Source organism: Paroedura picta, chromosome 2 (genome assembly GCF_049243985.1).
Source record: "Paroedura picta isolate Pp20150507F chromosome 2, Ppicta_v3.0, whole genome shotgun sequence".
Taxonomy (NCBI): Eukaryota; Metazoa; Chordata; class Lepidosauria; order Squamata; family Gekkonidae; genus Paroedura; species Paroedura picta.
Window position 1 is genome coordinate 126,480,493 of NC_135370.1, and position 17,871 is coordinate 126,498,363.

Here is a 17,871-nt window from a genome sequence, read left to right on the forward strand (position 1 = left end):
TTAATCTTAATCTAACCCTTTAATTGCTACATTATGCTAGGTCTTTTATATACCTCAACAATGAGAATTGGCAGCCACACTCACATAATTTTTTAAAATTGATAGCTTTGTTTACAGAAATGGCTAGCCTGCATCACTTTGTGTTTGTGTTCTCAATCGTTCCTTATTATGAGATTTTAAAATTGTATAAAAATGTCTATAAAAAGCACATTCAGTTCATGTCTTGGTTATCAAAATGGCTGAATTCTTCATTGAACAGAAATCTGTTGTGTTCTTTACAATTCAATACAATTTAAAATTAGTCATGTTTAAGTTCAATGAACAGTATAAACTGAAATAATTCTAAGAGTGCACTGAAAATCTTGCATTTATATTAAGAACAGTCTGAGAGTGTTGCACATATGTACATCCTTTTAAAAAGTTTCCTTAATTTCTAGTCCTCCCTTTCTGCTAAGACTCACATTGAGATAGAAACAAACATTTTAAAAATCAGTCAGATGCAAAATAGTACAGAAACATGAGTACTCTTATTACCCAAGTCAGCGACCTGATCTGTCAGAAATTGTTATACTGGTCAGACCATACCATATTAGCTGCTTTAGTCTATTAATGTTTCTCTGGTGGTGGCAGATAACTATCTAGCTCCTTCCTTTGGTGAGAGATTGATGGTAGTCAAAGCCCATTGCAAGCCTGAATTTCTGATAGACTGGTGAGCTGTGCTGAGATTGGGGTAATATGAGGGAGTATAGGCAGACACCAGCAAAATTGTATAAAGGCGACTGGGAATAGAGAACAAAAAACATGAAAATTTGACCGGAGTGGCAACCTAGTAGATGATGAGGCTATTAGTGTTGTCCACATCTAAGGTCAGTATACTCCTTGTTCCTTCAGAAGGAAGGAAGTAAAGGACTTCTGCTTCTTTTCTGCTCCTTTGAATTATCTTCAAAAAGAAACGTTTCAATGAAGGTGGATTAAAGAATTTGCTAGAGCCTCATAGTTTAGGTCTCAAAATAGGGAAAGTACAGTAATGTATTGCTCTGTGACACAAACAAATATAGACTATAAATCTCTTCAAGAATGAATGAATGAAAAATACTTCACCAGAGGGCATGAGTTATTGCAGTCATTTCAATACCTAGTTCCAGCAAGGCTCGTTTCCACAATACAATTCTTTTGCATCCACAGGGCAAATGATTAGTACATCCAGCATATCCAAGCTATTGGAAGTTTGAAAAAACTTGAACCTCATTCCTGACTTATATCTCAACCACGTTTTTATGAAGTCATTCTCCAAAAATGAACCTCTGCTTTTTTCTAAGTTCTTATAAGAGGCCACAATAGATTATGCAATCTTTCCTCCAAGCCCATCTTCCCAAAAACCAAATCCCTTGATAATAGGTAGATTACCTAATCCACTACCCATGTCAACATGAATGCGGGGAGGTATAATTTTATACTGGGTACACCTTGCCCTCCTCTCATCTTTATCATCCTGGAGGACATTAAAAGTTAGTCTAGGTCTTTTATCGTTCCAGATAAATTTATTTAAAATACTTTGCCATTTATGCAGAGTTTTATCCTTAATATCTATAGGTATTGTTTGGAATAAAAAATAAAGTTTTGGTAAAACATTCATTTTGACAGTCGCCATTCAAGCTGACCTAGAAAAGTTCACCTTTGTAGGTCTTCCTGTATTGTCTTCCATACTGCTTTGTAGTTGTTTTCAAAAAATTGTTTGTTGTTTATCAAAAAATATTCCTAGGTATTGAACTTTTTCTGGGTTAATTTCTCAACCAGTTTCCTCTCTTAGATCCTTCAATTCTTGATCCAATTCTTGATCCAAAGGGCCCAAGATTAAGATTTTAGTCTTGGCCTTATTTATTTTATAACCAGAAATGTTTCCAAAATCTTTCAGACAGTCTAACAGTACAGAAAGTGATCTCACAGGCCTAGTTAACACAAGAATGTCATCTGCACATCTTTTAGCTGGTGCATTTAGTCCATTAGTGTTGATCGAGATAATAATCAATTTCTCCATAACGTCTCAAGCAGTGTTCAATGGGCCCGGTAAGTCCGACTGTGCAGGTTGAAAGCTGCTTTGGGTCTTAGCCTGGTGTTTCTTGTGAAATTTTGAGCTTGTTGAAGAGTTCACCCCCCTTCATTTAATAGAACTTCAAGAGCAAAAGGAACTTTCCAGTAGTACCTGAACTCTTTTTGAATAAGCTTCTGCTGCAGGAAATGAAATTGTGCTCTTTTGTTGAGGCCAGTGCGGCTCCCCTGTGGGGTCCTGCAGTGCTCGGTCCTCTCCCCCACGCTGTTTAACATCTTTATGCGCCCTCTGGCCCAACTGGTGCGGAGTTATGCCTTGGGTTGTCATCAGTATGCGGATGACACCCAGCTGTATCTCCTGATAAATGGCCGACCGGACTCTCCCCAGAACCATTCATCAGATGTTTGGAAGCCATGGCTGGGTGGCCTGAGCAGAGCCGCCTGAAATTCAACTCCTCTAAAATGGAGGTCCTGTGGCTGGGCGGTAGGGGAAGCAGATCAGGAAGCGTGCTTACCAACCTTGGCAGGGATGCAACTGGTCATTGCATCCCAGGCCAGGAATTTGGGATCGACCTTCAATGTCTCATTAATGCTGGAGGCTCAGGTCAAAAAAGAAGCCAGACAGGCTTTTGTCCACCTTCGCCAGGTTGGCTACTAGTGCCCTACCTGTCACCTGAACACCTGGCCACAGTGATCCATGCGATGGTCACCTCCAGCCCTTGGGCTAGATCCAGATTCTGCACAGCTTGTACAGAATGCAGCTGCTAGGGTCCTCACAGGGACATCTTGGAGGGCCCATATCCAGCCTGTGGTGAGGCAGCTGCATTGGTTGCTGGTTGCTGTCCAGATCCGGTTCAAGGTTTGAGTACTTACCTTTAAGGCCCCGCACAGTCTGGGATCCACATACTTGAGGGACTGCCTTTCAGCCTATGCCCCCCGCAGAGTTCTACGCTCTGCAGGCTCAAATTTATTGGTCATACCCAGTCGCTGGGAAGCGCGTCTGGCCTCAACCAGGGCCGGGCCTTTTCGGTCCTGGCCCCTGCCTGGTGGAATGAGATCCCAGAAGAGCTATGGGCTCTGCGGGAGCTTTCGGTGTTCTGCAGGTCCTGCAAGATGGAGCTCTTCTGCCAGGCCTATGGTTGAGGCTGGCGCACTAAGGAAGATCAAGACCCCCTCCTGGTTTTCCTTGTTGGTGGAATAAGATCAGCACCCATCTGTCCAGTCCTGAGGTGATAGTGGGTAGGACTTTTTAGCTGTTTTTTTGGCAGCTGTACATCTTGGTTCTGTGTTGGTTATGTTGTATTTTATAGTGTTTTAGGGGTAATTTTATTGAGGATTTTATATATATTGTAACCCACCACGAGTCTTCGTGGGAGTGGCGGACTAGAAATTTAATGAATAAATAAATAAATAAACAAACAAACAAATAAACAAATAAATAAATTTTACGTGAAGTATTACTTGGTAGATCCTGGAATATTCTGACATTTTAAACTGGGCCTTGGTGATGCATTTGTTTTTCGCTGACATGGAGTGAGGCACATGCGCTGGTCACCACTGGTGGACTCTAAACATACACTTGTGGGCAAGTTTAGCCCCCCTTCTGTCCTTATTATCCAATTCAGTTGCAACAATCTTCTGAAGATCTCTGAATGGGATTTGTCCTTGGCTATAATGCAAGATCTGCTCATTCTTCAGTACGCATGCCCTGGCGCATTGTTGGTCTGGTCAGAAATGTTGGAGCAGCACACTTGAAGGGTGGTGGTTGTTCTTGTTGGAGTATGCAATGTCTGGTGTACAAAGTTAACCAGGAAGAGGAAGACCCAGATGGGGGCAGCAAGAAGGCTGTTAGATAGACCAGAGAGTTCAGGACCTTTCTATCTTTTAAGTGTGCCTTTTGTCTGTCCCTAGATTGCTACTCCTAGGGCAATTTCCTCTTTCTTCCCGGATGCTTCTCAGTCTGCCTTCTTCTCTTGAGCCTTCTGCCTTCTCCTCTGCCTCACCTTTCCTATCCGGAATGTCCTTCCGTAAATAAAACTTTCTTTTCTAAGCTAAACATCTGCATATCAATGAAATAACTCTGCTATGCTAACAGTTCTTAGGAAGGTTGACTTGGCATGGCAGAAGGTGCACAAGGCAGTTTATGGAGCCATGTACACCTGATCTCTGAGTGAACCTGCAACATCCCAATATTGCTTTTAGGCAAGAAACTGTGTTCATCTTTCAGATTAGGACATGGACCTATGGCTTGGAGAGATTCCCTCTTATATGAGTGGCTGCATTGGGCAATAAGCATTGGTGAGAGCTGGGGAGGTTCATTCTCCTCCCAGCTTTTGGCAGTTAGGATTGGGGGCAGATGCTGTTGGAGCAGAGTCTGCATCAGCGTGCTATAGTACACCAGATTTGGGAGGGGGGAGCTAAGAGGCTGAGCATATGCCAGGCAGTGGCATCCTCCCAGGTGAGTGGGACAGATGCCTGGCAGGGTAGGTGGCTGGGCGTGGTTCTAATACAGGTTGATGCTCATGGGTCTTCTCCTAAGCTTTGCCTTCCTGGGTTCCAGAAGGTCTGATGGGTAGGGGGAGCTTAACTGGTGTGTTGCTTGGATTCCATGGGTGGGCCTCCTTATGGTTTCCCTTCCCCATTGACCTGTTGTCAGACTGAATGGGGGAGGGATGATTTGGATCTGGCTAAGTGATGTCTCCACTCATTTGCATAGCAATCATAGAATCATAGAATCATAGAATCATAGAGTTGGAAGGGGCCATACAGGCCATCTAGTCCAACCCCCTGCTCAACGCAGGATTAGCCCTAAGCATCCTAAAGCATCCAAGATAAGTGTGTATCCAACCTTTGCTTGAAGACTGCCAGTGAGGGGGAGCTCACCACCTCCTTAGGCAGCCTATTCCACTGCTGAACTACTCTGACTGTGAAAAACTTTTTCCTGATATCTAGCCTATATCGTTGTACTTTAAAAATGAAGTTTAAACCCATTACTGCGTGTCCTCTCCTCTGCAGCCAACAGAAACAGCATCCTGCCCTCCTCCAAGTGACAACCTTTCAAATACTTAAAGAGGGATATCATGTCCCCTCTCAACCTCCTTTTCTCCAGGCTGGACATTCCCAAGTCCCTCAACCTATCTTCATAGGGCTTGGTCCCTTGGCCCCAGATCATCCTCGTCGCTCTCCTCTGTACCCTTCCAATTTTATCTACGTCCTTCTTGAAGTGAGGCCTCCAGAACTGCACACAGTACTCCAAGTGTGGTCTGATCAGTGCCATATACAATGGGACTATGACATCTTGTGATTTTGATGTGATGCCTCTGTTGATACAGCCCAAAATGGCATTTGACTTTTTTACCGCTGCATCACACTGCCTGCTCATGTTTAGTTTACAATCCACAAGTACCCCAAGGTCTCGTTCACACACAGTGTTACCTAGAAGCGTATCCCCCATCCAGTAGGCATGCTTTTCATTTTTCTGACCCAGATGCAGAACTTTACACTTATCTTTATTAAATTGCATCTTGTTTTCATTTGCCCATTTTTCCATTGTGTTCAGATCTCGTTGAACTCTGTCTCTATCTTCCGGAGTATTTGCCAGTCCTCCCAATTTGGTGTCATCTGCAAACTTGATGAGTAGTCCCTCCACCCCCTCATCTAGATCATTAATAAATATGTTAAAAAGTACCGGGCCAAGCACCGAGCCCTGAGGTACCCCGCTACTCACCTCTCTCCAGTCTGATGAAACACCATTAACAACAAGTCTTTGAGTGCGGTTCTCTAACCAATTCCCTATCCACCTGACTATCTGAAAATCCAGATTGCAGTCCTTCAATTTATCCATCAGAACATCATGGGGAACCTTGTCAAAAGCTTTACTAAAATCCAAGTAAATGACATCAACCGAATTTCCCCGATCCAGCAAATCTATTACTTGGTCAAAAAAGGAAACCAGGTTGGTCTGGCAGGACCTGTTGGAGACAAATCCATGCTGACTTCCTTGGATCACCAAATTGTCCTCCAGATGTTTGCAGATCGCTCCCTTTAATATCTGCTCCATTATCTTCCCCACAACAGAGGTCAGACTCACTGGTCTGTAGTTTCCTGGGTCATCCTTCCTCCCTTTTTTGAAGATCGGAATAACATTTGCTCTCTTCCAGTCCTCCGGGACATCTCCAGTCCTTAAAGAGGTTCCAAAGATGATGGACAAGGGCTGTGCAAGTTCCCTGGAAAGTTCTTTGAGTACTCTTGGGTGCATTTCATCCGGACCAGGGGATTTGAACTCATCCAGTGCAGCTAAATGCCTCTCGACAACCTCTCTATCCATGTTAACTTGCCACCCAGACACTGTCCTTTGGCTATGGCCATCTCTAGATGTGCCTAAACACTTTGACCTGTGAGAAAAAACAGATGTAAAATAGGCACTAAGCCTTTCTGCTTTCTCTGCATCTTCCGTTAGAGTTTGTCCATCCGCACCCAACAGTGGGCCTATTGCCTCCTTTACTTTACGTTTGCTCCTCACATAACTGAAAAATCTTTTCTTGTTACAATGGGCTTCCCTGGCCAATCTTAGCTCACTCTTAATAAAGCTGTGGCATTTTATGCCAAAACCTATAAGCTTCTGTGTCTGTGTTCTTTTGTAGTTCTGTGTCTGTGTTCTTTTGTAGAAAGAAAGAAAGAAAGAAAGAAAGAAAGAAAGAAAGAAAGAAAGAAAGAAAGAAAGAAAGAAAGAAAGAAAGAAAGAAAGAAAGAAAGAAAGAAAGAAAGAAAGAAAGAAAGTCTTCCATAGGTCACCTGGGCTATATTTCTCTATTATGGGACCTTTTCTTCAACAATCTCAGTCTTTCCCCTCCTTGCCTTGGTACTTACATGGGGGGAAAAGTCACTTCAGTTCCCATGTCTCTCCAGCCATTTGCTTGTTCACTATTTACAGCTGTAAATATTCTTTATTTAGATCTTCCTGCACTTTCCAGACTCACAGGACTGATGCTGATCTGTCTGTTTGCGCCCCAGAATACAAACAGTTGCTGGTAAGGGCTGGCCATAGCCCAGGAGAGACACTCCCTCCCAACTGCAGTCTGCAAGCGTCTACCATAGTATCTAAATTGCTGTTCATCTCTAGATTATAATGATCAGCTCTGCAGGCAAAAATGGCTCCTGTGAAGGCCAGACTGAGGTATTGTATGATTTTGAAGTCCCACCTTCAAACCTCCAGGAATATTTCCAACCCAGGGGATATTTCCAATCCAGGAATATTTCCAACCCAGGGGTAGCCAACCTCCAGGTGGGGCCTGGAGAGCTCCTGGAATTACAGCTCATGTGCAGAGTATAAAGATCAGCTCCCCAGGCAGAAAGGGCTACTTTGGACAGGGTTGTGGTAGAGAAGAAACATTTAAGGCCTCCCACACAGGTTGTTGTTGAATTGAAATACTTGAGGCCTACTGCACAGGAAGGAGGGGGGAGGGAGTGCACTCACCAGCCACCTTTGTCAGTGTTCTGAGGCAAAGTGAGGGCAGTTACAGTTGAACGTGACAGTTAGGACAGCCTTGGGGCAAAAAGGGCTGGTGTAGTCTGTCCAACCTTCTGTACTCATCCCCCTCGGCTGCCCTACCAACCTCCTCTCCCTGCAGTGGTCAGGGGCAGACTAGCAGTGATGTCTCCAGATTGCCCCTGGATGGGCAGGCCCTGTCAGAACTTTGGCCCAGTGATTGGGCCAAAATCCTGAGTGGGCATGGCTTGGCCCTGTCTATGACAGGCCACTCCCACTCTCCACCCACTTAGTCCTTAGCAAGTTATTATAACAGCGAGCCTGCTGTTACAGATGAAACAGAGGCTGAACAGATCAAAAATTGTATAGTAAAGTGGGTGCAGAATTTTAATCATAATTTTAATCATAATGTTACATTAGAGCAAGGGGAACAATTTTGGGACAAGCATATAAAACTTTAAAAATATCAATTGCTGAGAGTAGTAGTAGTATTCTTTATTACGGTCATAGACCAGCAAAATCAAAACAATTTCACAGTTACATAAATAATATGGCTAAAACACAGTTTTACTCATAAAATAGCATTATGTTAAACACAGACTATGAGTCTGCTAAAATATAAATTAGAATTAAATGGAAATATAGGAAATTGTTCTAAATGCTCTCAGGGTCTGTTAAGTTTTAGTCAATTGCTGAGAGAGAATTGGTATAAAATGTTTTATGGATGGTAAAGGTAAAGGTAAAGGTAAAGGTATCCCCTGTGCAAGCACCGGGTCATGTCTGACCCTTGGGGTGACGCCCTCTAGTGTTTTCATGGCAGACTCAATACGGGGTGGTTTGCCAGTGCCTTCCCCGGTCAGTACTGTTTACCCCCCAGCAAGATGGGTACTCATTTTACTGACCTCAGAAGGATGGAAGGCTGAGTCAACCTTGAGCCAGCTGCTGGGATTGAACTCCCAGCCTCATGGGGAGAGCTTTCAGACTGCATGTCTGCTGACTTACCACTCTGCGCCACAAGAGGAGTTGTGTAGCCAGTCACTATTGATTTCACTGACAATACCTTTAGTGCCTGTGACCTGTGCTCCACCATGTCCTAGAGCTAAAGCAGCGAAGTAGAAGTCTCACACTTTGGGCCTGTGGCTGGTCAGGACCACATCATGGTGAGAGTGAGAGCCTGAGTGCTTGAATGCTGTGCTGCATGTAAAATATAAACCACAATTTATAGATGGTACATAACACTAAAAGTGATCAGATAGATGTCTAAGAATTATGATGATAAATGTCGGTGTCAGAGTTCTTTTTATCGTATGTGGTGGGATAGTAAGTAAATTAGAAAATTTTGGATTAAAATTCATGGTGTATTAGAAAAAAATGTTAAATATTCTGAACATGAGCTCTGAATATATGTTTTTAAATTTTATGCCTTCCTTGTAATGCTAAATAATTTTTTTTTCATACATCCATGGCCAGCACTGGAAGCATTTGGAGTTTCCCAAGGTGACAGACTGGCTTGATAAACCTGGGGAATTTTGTAAGATGGCAAAGCTAATGAGTTTACTAAATAAAAGACCTTATGAAGAATTTGAAGATCATTGGCACTTCTACATGGACTACATGGGAAAGTAGCTTTATAATCTGTATTAGTTAGTGAAACAATGGAAAATAGAACTGCATTGTTGTTTTATGTAATTCTGTATTGAGTGATATTTCTCAGTATCCTTCTTTGTCACAACACCCAAAAGTGAAACCTGCTTACTATCAATAAGAGGGGATGAAAATGGGTTCACAATCCTGCCAGCCTCTAACTCTTTATGTGGCTTGTCCCCTTCTATGTCTGGCATTGCTAGAACCAATTTTAAATTATTGCAAATGGTTGCTACATGTGCCTCCATGAAGGAAATACAAAAACCCTCTGAGAAGCCCAGTCTAAGATACTCTACAAACCCCCTGTCCAGATCCACAGCCAATAAGGGCAGTGAAGCCACCATGTGAACAGGAATAGGGGCAAGAGAAAACAAAAGTCTATTGGGCAGTGGAGGATTTACCCTGTCTGGATCCTCCCATAGATCCCATCCCATCCTCCTTTTTGGAGGAAGGCCAGCTCCTCCAAAAAGACGACTGATTACAACCAGCCTTCAAATGAAGTCTACCACAAAGTTCACATACATGGTCATACCGACATTTCTTTTTAGTACAACCCCCATGACTGAAATTCCAGCATACTCACCAGGCAACCCTTCTGGAGGAAAAGAAGGCACCATCGAAAACCCCTGAACTCTTAGAACAGGACCCCACTTTTTGTGATCCAAACATCACCAGTGTGTCTATCCCACCATGGGGGCCCTCCACTAGTGCCCATTGCATTCCTGCATGCAACGGGCTTTCAGGCTAGTTACAGAATGTTTTGAAGGATTATTCAACCTCCCTGCAAATTTCTACAAATTATGTTGTGGGACATAGTCAGCCATGATTAATGGGGTTGTTTCAGAGGGAGCTTCTGAATACATTTGGGTTTCATGAACATTTGTATAAGAGCTGGATTACCGTGAACTGTGACAAATCTGCACAGAAGTTATACTAGAGTAGACATTTACTCCTGATGCATCAGTAATAAACCGTTTTTAAATAGTTTCTGGGCATTTGAATAATATTTTGGTTGATGAATCAGGATTGATTCAGTCACAATATATTCTATATGGATCTTCTCTGAGTTTTGCAAAAAGTTCATTCAGCTACTTTAACAGGTCTTGGTGCGAAGGAAAGTTCTGTTCTTCTTCTGGCTACCCTATATTAATATATGAGTTGACCTAAATATTAAGCCTTTTATTATTTGCAGTCTTTATCATACCTTTGAAGGGGTTTTTAGGTTATCCTCTGAACTAACAAAATACAAATAAAAGTAATCTTTTACATTTTTTACACAGATACTGGTGGAGATATATCATAGAAGCACAACTTCTTTGATATTGGAGCCTGAGCTTATGTTGAGTCTAGTAATGGTTTGCCTTTTGTGACCAAATTTTTGTTGTTTTTCTGATTTTATTGTCATATTTTTTAACTTTGCGAGCCATCTTGAGCAAGTCTATGAAGAGACAGACTTCTCTGGGACACCAGTATACAACCAGTACAATTGTAAAATAGTACATTTTTCTTGGCAAGGCAAAGAGTTCCCCTTTGAGACTATTCATTGGCTCAGAGAGTTATTTCAACTTGGCTTCAACCTGTGCAAGCAATGACACATGCTTAGTTTACATATAAGCAGAGTATCTGCGAAGGCTTATGGATCTCTGGCATACAAACTAGTGGTTTTCATGAGTTGCAGCAAAGTTTAAAGCAGCCCAGACACCAACAGTACCATTCTACACAATTCTATTCAAAATCCTAATCAGATCTATTCCGTGGTTTACTCACAAGATAATATTCTTTAAAATCTTGCCACTATAGTATAGTCGAAAGAAAGTGTTTGGGGGGCCTGCATTATCACTCCCAAATTCCTCATACTACACTTTGTCCCAGCACTCATCTTTCATCTTGTACTTAACTTTTTATGTGTGTTAGAACAGAAATGTAGGGCACATTAGTCTGCATATCAAATTTTTCATTAATATTTTCCACATTTTAAATCCCAAGCAGTCCTTTGTTAAAGATACTACTAGTACATATTTTGTTAAGAGGTACATGGCATTCTAGTGATCCTGACATAAAATTAAATCATCCAGGGAGCATTACAGTTCAACTACTTCAAGCATTTCAAAATGGAAAGGCAGGAAACAAATAAATAACCTAAATAAAGGAGTAGTTGAATAAGAAACTGAATCTAAGTTGGCTCCATCATTTCCCAACACTCTACCCAATATGCTCTGCTACATATTTGATATTTTGGCACGTGTGTCTATGTCTGCTCCTTTAAAAAATAATATAGTTTGTAGCAAAAGAAGATAGAAAATCAATTAACTAGAAAATAAGCCAGAGGAAAATATTGAGTATTATAGCTTTAAAACAGTAGGGATAAATGAGATACATAGAAGGGTTTTTATTAAAAGTTTTGAGATTTAACTGTAAATTCCACAATTATTCTTGTAACTATCGAGAGAAGAAAATCTTTATAATGTTAGGTCCTTTGTTGAAAAGCAATATATCAGTATTGATGATTCTGAACATTATATCAGTATTCATGCATATAAAGAGGAACTTGTTCAAGATGCAAGTCACTTAATAAAGTTACATGGAATGCATACATAGGTCAGGATTGCATACATAGGTCAGGGGTTACTTGCTAATATTTTTCTGGCATGCTAATATTGTTGCTTGTTGCAATGTTGTGTCTAAGCTGCTTTTTAACCTAAATCTTCATTGGAAGTAGCAAGATAGATCTTGTAATAGATTAGTTACATTTGTATATCTCACATTTTCAAACGCCCACTATTTTTACGAGGACCTAAAATTCTGTTAGACAACAGATGTGGTATATGGAATGTGTGGGAATATACTTGGGAGGCCACCTGTCCTGAAATTTGAAAGACAGACCCAATTTGCAACACACACATACAGAAGTATATAGAGAGAAGAGGGTTATTATGTAATGCCAACTGTAGAGTAGTTCACATTCCCAAGAAGACTTGAAATGGCAATATAAATTTATTATGCAGAGAAAACGATGAGATCTTTATATCTGATTTCTTTGTACCAATCAGCCTGTCCAAATAAATTCTGTACTCCTCTCAAATACTCTACTTCCTTCTCTCATTTTCTATTTATGGCAACCATTGTTTGCCATTTCTTCTATCAAAATGTTACTATCCACTGTAATGCTTTATTCTTAGATCAATATGATTGTAACACATCCCTAATGGCCCCTTTTCTAAGGAAGAAGCAGCTTTGGAAAGAGGATCATTTGAAGAAGAGAAGTGGGAGGATGATTTGCCCAGGGCTTGTTGTGGCAGTTTCCCCACTTAGGAACATAAGAGAAACCATGTTGGATCAAGCCAATAGCCCATCCAATCCAATGCTCTGTGTTACACTGTAGCCAAAACCCAGGTGCCATCAGGAGGTCTGCCAGTGGGGGCAAAACTCCAGATGCCCCCCCTACTGATGTCCTCCCAAGCACCAAGAATGCAAAGCATTAATGCTCTAGAGCAGGGGTAGTCAACCTGTGGTCCTCCAGATGTTCATGGACTACAATTCCCATGAGACCCTGCCAGCAAATGTTGGCAGCGGCTCATGGGAATTGTAGTCCATGAACATCTGGAGGACCACAGGTTGACTACCCCTACTCTAGACATCTATACTTTGTGGCTAATTGGCACAAATGGACCTCTGCTTCATATATTTATCCTTCCAATCACTTCTTGAAGCTGTCTATGCCTATAGCTAGCACCACTTCTTGCAGCAATGAATTCCATGTGTTAATCACTCTTTTATCTGTTCTAAGCTTACTGCTCATTAATTTCATTGAGTGTCCATAAGTTCTTGTACTGTGAGAAAGGGATAAAAGCAATTCTTTATCTTCTCTGACACATGTATCTTCAGTTAGCTTTCCCTTGTGGGTTTTTGAACATGTCTTGGAAGTTGTAAAATGAGATGGTTCTTAATTCCTGTTACTTAGGCTAGAGGAGGATGGGGAAATTGTGAGCTGCAGGCTTCATGGAGCCCTGGGATTTTTACTGGTCTTTGGCTGGGATCCAAAAGGTTTTCTTTCCTTACTTTCTTCAAGTATAGTTTTACTCCTTGTTTTTACACAGGTATGCGAGGCCAAGTCTAGGTTTTTTTTTTAATCAGGCTAGGAAAACCTTGGTGCACCTCCCCCATTCAACGGAGAGGAGGTGAAAAATTTGTGCAAGAACTGTTCAGCAGCCACTGTAGTCTGAGGGCAGGCGCGTTGGCTCAAGGAAGCGAAGAGTGAATGGAGCCAATGTGAGCTGTGGCTGCTGCCATATACCCCTACAAGACTCTTGGTCCTACTGACTTGGGGCAGGTGGAGCATTTAGCAGCAGCTGCAGGCTGTGGGCAGCTGTACCAGGGTGCCTTTACTTTTTGCTTGAAGCAAAGAGCAAAGAAACACTGCCACAGTCATCCACAAGCTGCTGTTCTCGCTAAATGTTGTTCCTGTCCCTACTGAGGACTATTAGGGAGACTCACAGGAGTTTGGAGATAGTTATAGGTCCATTTGCTCACAGAAGCAAAGAATGAATGTAGCTCAACCACACACTGTAGCCACTACCAAACACTCCTGTGGGACACCCAGCCTTTCTGTCTTGGGGCATAGGAGAATTTGGTAGTGACTACAGCTTTGGTGAAGGCAGCCAGCCTCCTTGTGCTGGCTTGACAGCTCTGAGACAACCATCTTCCTTGCTAGGGCCCACAGGCAAGAGCGGATGTACTAGAGAGGCAGGCTGTCCTTGAGCTGTGTAAAAATGAGAGGGAGCAGAGGCACCACCTACCTCTTACAGTTCTTGGTTTCATGGGTGGGCCCTAGCACACACCAGTTGTTTGGATGGCAATGTTCTAGATTTTGTCTGTGATCTGTAAATGTAGTCTGTAGATGTCATAGAGATTTGGAGAAGAAATTCCAGGAGCATCACCTTGGTGGCAGCCATTTTGTCCTCCACTCCCTGATATTTCAAAGTCAAGAGATCAGAGAACATTTGTGGTAATTACCCCCAATATGGTCAGGGCAGGGGAATCTCTATTCTGGACAAAGCTCCTCTTGCCCTTTCGACATCCCTCAAGCACTGGTTACCTAAGCAATTGCCTAGCATCCCCTAATGGTAAAGCTGACTCTGGCAGTATGTATGTGTAGGTGATAGCCAGTATTTCTGAAACTTTCTTCAGGGTTCAACAGATTCAAATTTCCATTCAGCCATGCAACTCATTAGATAATCTTGGGCCAGTCACTCTCTCTGTCTAACCTGTCTCATGGCTTTTGTGAGGATAAAACGAAGTAAGGGAGAACCATACACACCACACTAAACATTTGGGGGGAAGGTTAAAAATGTAATGAATAGACAGAGAATAGACACTACAGAATTTTAAAAGTACTCTGAAAAATGCCTTTCAGAATTGGAGAGGGGACAGGAAACTGAAGGCATATCTGCATAGAAACTTCCTTTACTTCTAATAAGGAATTGTACACGTGACAGAGAGTATACAATGAATTTGTGAATCCAGGACACTATAAATAATAATGCAGACAATTTTCAGACTTCCTACAGTAATCCAAACCACAGAACATTTTGAAGTTAGATTTGAGTTTGCACATCCTGATTTCTAAACATTCCCTCTAAAATTTAAATCTGGATATATTCAGCACCACGACGAGAAAAGCAGAGAAGATCTAACATTATGACAGAGTAAAGCAATCCCCTTGTTAGCAGTGGGTTTCCCAGAGTGCAGTTTCTCTCCCAGGCCTGTGTTTAAAGACAGGGGAGGGCTGGCACACAGTAGAGAATGGGCTTGGTTAAATCTGACTGTGGGAAATGCAGCTTTAAATTCTTTAAATTGAAATTCCCCTAGGCTTGTAGCTCACAAAACATCAAGCATTATCATTAGGGGGCTATGTCTGAAATATTTGTGTTTGCTGCTGGAGGGAGTTCTTGTGATTAAAGGAAGCGGCTTTCAATGAGCAAGACAAGTTCTGATCTGTCCTTTTTTTCACCTCAGCTCAGGGCAAAGACCAGCAGCTTGAGGCTGACCTCTTGAAGAAGCTTGCTCTGAAAAGGAAGATGTGAAAGGCTAGAAATGCTCTTTCTAATGCATGGCTCCAGAGCCAGGAAAAGGCAGCTGTTTGTAGCCACTCTATTCCCCACCCCCTCCCATAGCTGAGAGCTAGGCTCGTTGCCATATCGGTTTGTCTGTCTGTGTCTCATTTTTCTCAGAAAGCATCAGAGGCCAGTTGCCCGTAGCAAGTTGCTGGGAACAGAGGTCGTTCCTCGTATCGTCTTAACTCTCCATGCCAGAGCGTTCATGCTTGAATAGGAAACAGCAAGATCTGTCAATATAGCCTTTTTCTTCAGAGCTTTGAGTCTGCATTCTCCACGGCCATCTGTTCCCTTTCACCCTTTTGGACAATGTTGCTATTTGAAACTTCTCACTGTTCCTCTGCACCTTCCCATCTCCCCCTTCCCCCCATCTCGCTTGCAAAAACACATTGATGGGGGGGGGGGCTTTAACAGCTTTAACAATCTTCTTTTCAAACCATAAAAATGACATTTGTAATAATTTTTTTACATTGTGGTTGAAAAATTAATAATTCAAGGAAGACATGAAATCAGCACTGCCATATACTGAGGATTTTTTGTTTACTTCTTTTGTGTGCCTCTGAGAACTGATTTACATAAAAGTATGATGGGTAATGCAGTTATGCTCTGTGTTAGAATGCATGGAATAAACCACTTCAGACTATGGTGTATGCATATATTGTAATAATAATATATAAATTCATTGGTTTGATTTCAAGCTTTAAAAAACCTTTTGTTTTCTTTATAATCAAACTGTGACTCTTGTTGGAAAACTGAACATAATATTTGATTGTGTGGTGAGTTCAATGTGCATTGCATCTGGCCATAAAAACAAGTGAATGTCTCTTTGCCCCATCTTAGAATCATAGATTTGAAGGTCCTTTCAGGGACATGTAGTCCAACCCACTGCATAATGCAGGAACACACAACTACTTGCCCACCCATGGTGACACCCATTTCATGCCCGAGTGATCCCTCCACCAAAAATCTCCAGAATCCAGCCTGGCCTGGAGGAAATTTACCTACCATCCCCCAGCAGCAGTTAGCAATTCCTTGGGTATGCAAGGAAGGGCCACAAGAGACAAACACTGACATATCCCTTCTTGTCCACCCCCTCACAATCTCACTAAGTTCAGAAAATCAGCATTTCTGTCAGATGACTATCAAGCCACTCCTTAAAAACTTCCAGAGAAGGAGAACTCACCACCTCTCAAGGAAGCCTGTTCCATTGAGGAATCGCTCTGTCAGGTACTTCTTCCGGATGTTTATCTGAAAATTCTTTTGAATTAATTTCAACCTATTGGTTCTGGTCTGATCCTCTGGGGCAACAGAAAGCAACTCTGCTCCATCTTCCATGCGACAGCCCTTCAAGTACTTGAAGATGGGTATCATATTATATCTTAGTCAACTTTTCTCCAGGCTAAAAAAACCAAGCTCCCTCAACCATTCCTCATACGACTTGGTCTCCAAACCCATCACCATCTTTGTAGCTGTCCTCTAGACATGCTCCAGTTTCTTTATTTCTTCAGTAGTGGTGCCCAAAACTGAACACAATACTCCAAGTAGCCAAGATGGGTAACCCTGAGAGGTCATAGCAGACGATTGAAGCCATCCCCCTGGAAAAAGCACACTCAACCCAATCACTCCAACCAACTCCAAACAACTAAACTCAAAGTTACTCCAACCAAATCCAAATAACCAAAATCAAAATAACTACAAGCCAAGGTACAAGATTCCCAAGAAATTAAATAGTTAGCAATCAAAGGGAGAGTCAAACTATGGCAAGTAGTAACAAAACACGAAACATAGCAGTCAGCCACAAAACATCAAACATGGATGGCCCTCAAACATCAGACTTAATCAAAGGTGTAACATCGACAGGGGACCGAAGGGGAGCAGGGATCTCAATAAGTAGTGGTAGAGGCATAGATAGCATTAGGAGGAGGTTGGACAAAACAAGGAACTTGAGATATGATTATGCTTGCGCCCCTTCTAACCTCCACCCGAATTCTCAGGCCCCTAGGATGGAGATAAAGGGGAGGAACCTGCCTTCAACTCTGATGCTGTGCAACACCAGGTCAATTATCAACAAAGCCTCTACTCTGCAAGTATACTGTGCAGAACATGGAATGGACGTGGTGTGTATCACGGAAACCTGGAATAGGGATGGGGAAACTGTCGCCCTCAAAGAACTAGCTCCTGCCGAGTTTTATGTCCACTATTAGTCATAGACTGTGGGGTGGGGTGGCAATCTTAATCCGTGAGGATTTCTCCTCCAGGGCACTCCCTGTGCCATCAATATCAGGAATTGAATATATTGGCCTCAGGTGGGGCACAACTGAGACTGTGGCCATCTGATTGGTCAGATGCAGTCCCTGGAGGTGGTGGCAGCCTGGACATTACAGTTCCCTAGATCAGTGGTACTCAACCTTTTTATCACTGGGGACTGGTCAACGCTTGACAATTTTACTGTGGCCTGGGGAGGGGTAATCTACTCCTCTCCTCTCGACCACTGCCCTAACATTCTCTGACTCTGGTTGCTATGGTAATGTTTAAACATCCCTTCAAAATAAGATACAGATATACCACGAAAATGAA

General features: G+C 42.3%; 1 protein-coding gene across 32 annotated transcripts in view; it reads left to right on the plus strand.

The window, feature by feature from the left end:
- RAD51B (RAD51 paralog B) overlaps positions 1-17,871 on the plus strand; it is a 502,805-nt gene that overhangs the window by 156,079 nt on the left and 328,855 nt on the right. The window contains exons 9-10 of one of the 32 annotated variants that reach the window (XR_013228398.1): positions 7,004-7,225; positions 9,008-15,941. The exons of the other annotated variants lie outside the window; for them this stretch is intronic. The gene's annotated coding sequence lies outside the window, so the exon portion shown is untranslated. Of the gene's footprint in view, positions 1-7,003; positions 7,226-9,007; positions 15,942-17,871 lie in introns of those variants that run through there. 32 annotated transcript variants of the gene reach the window in all.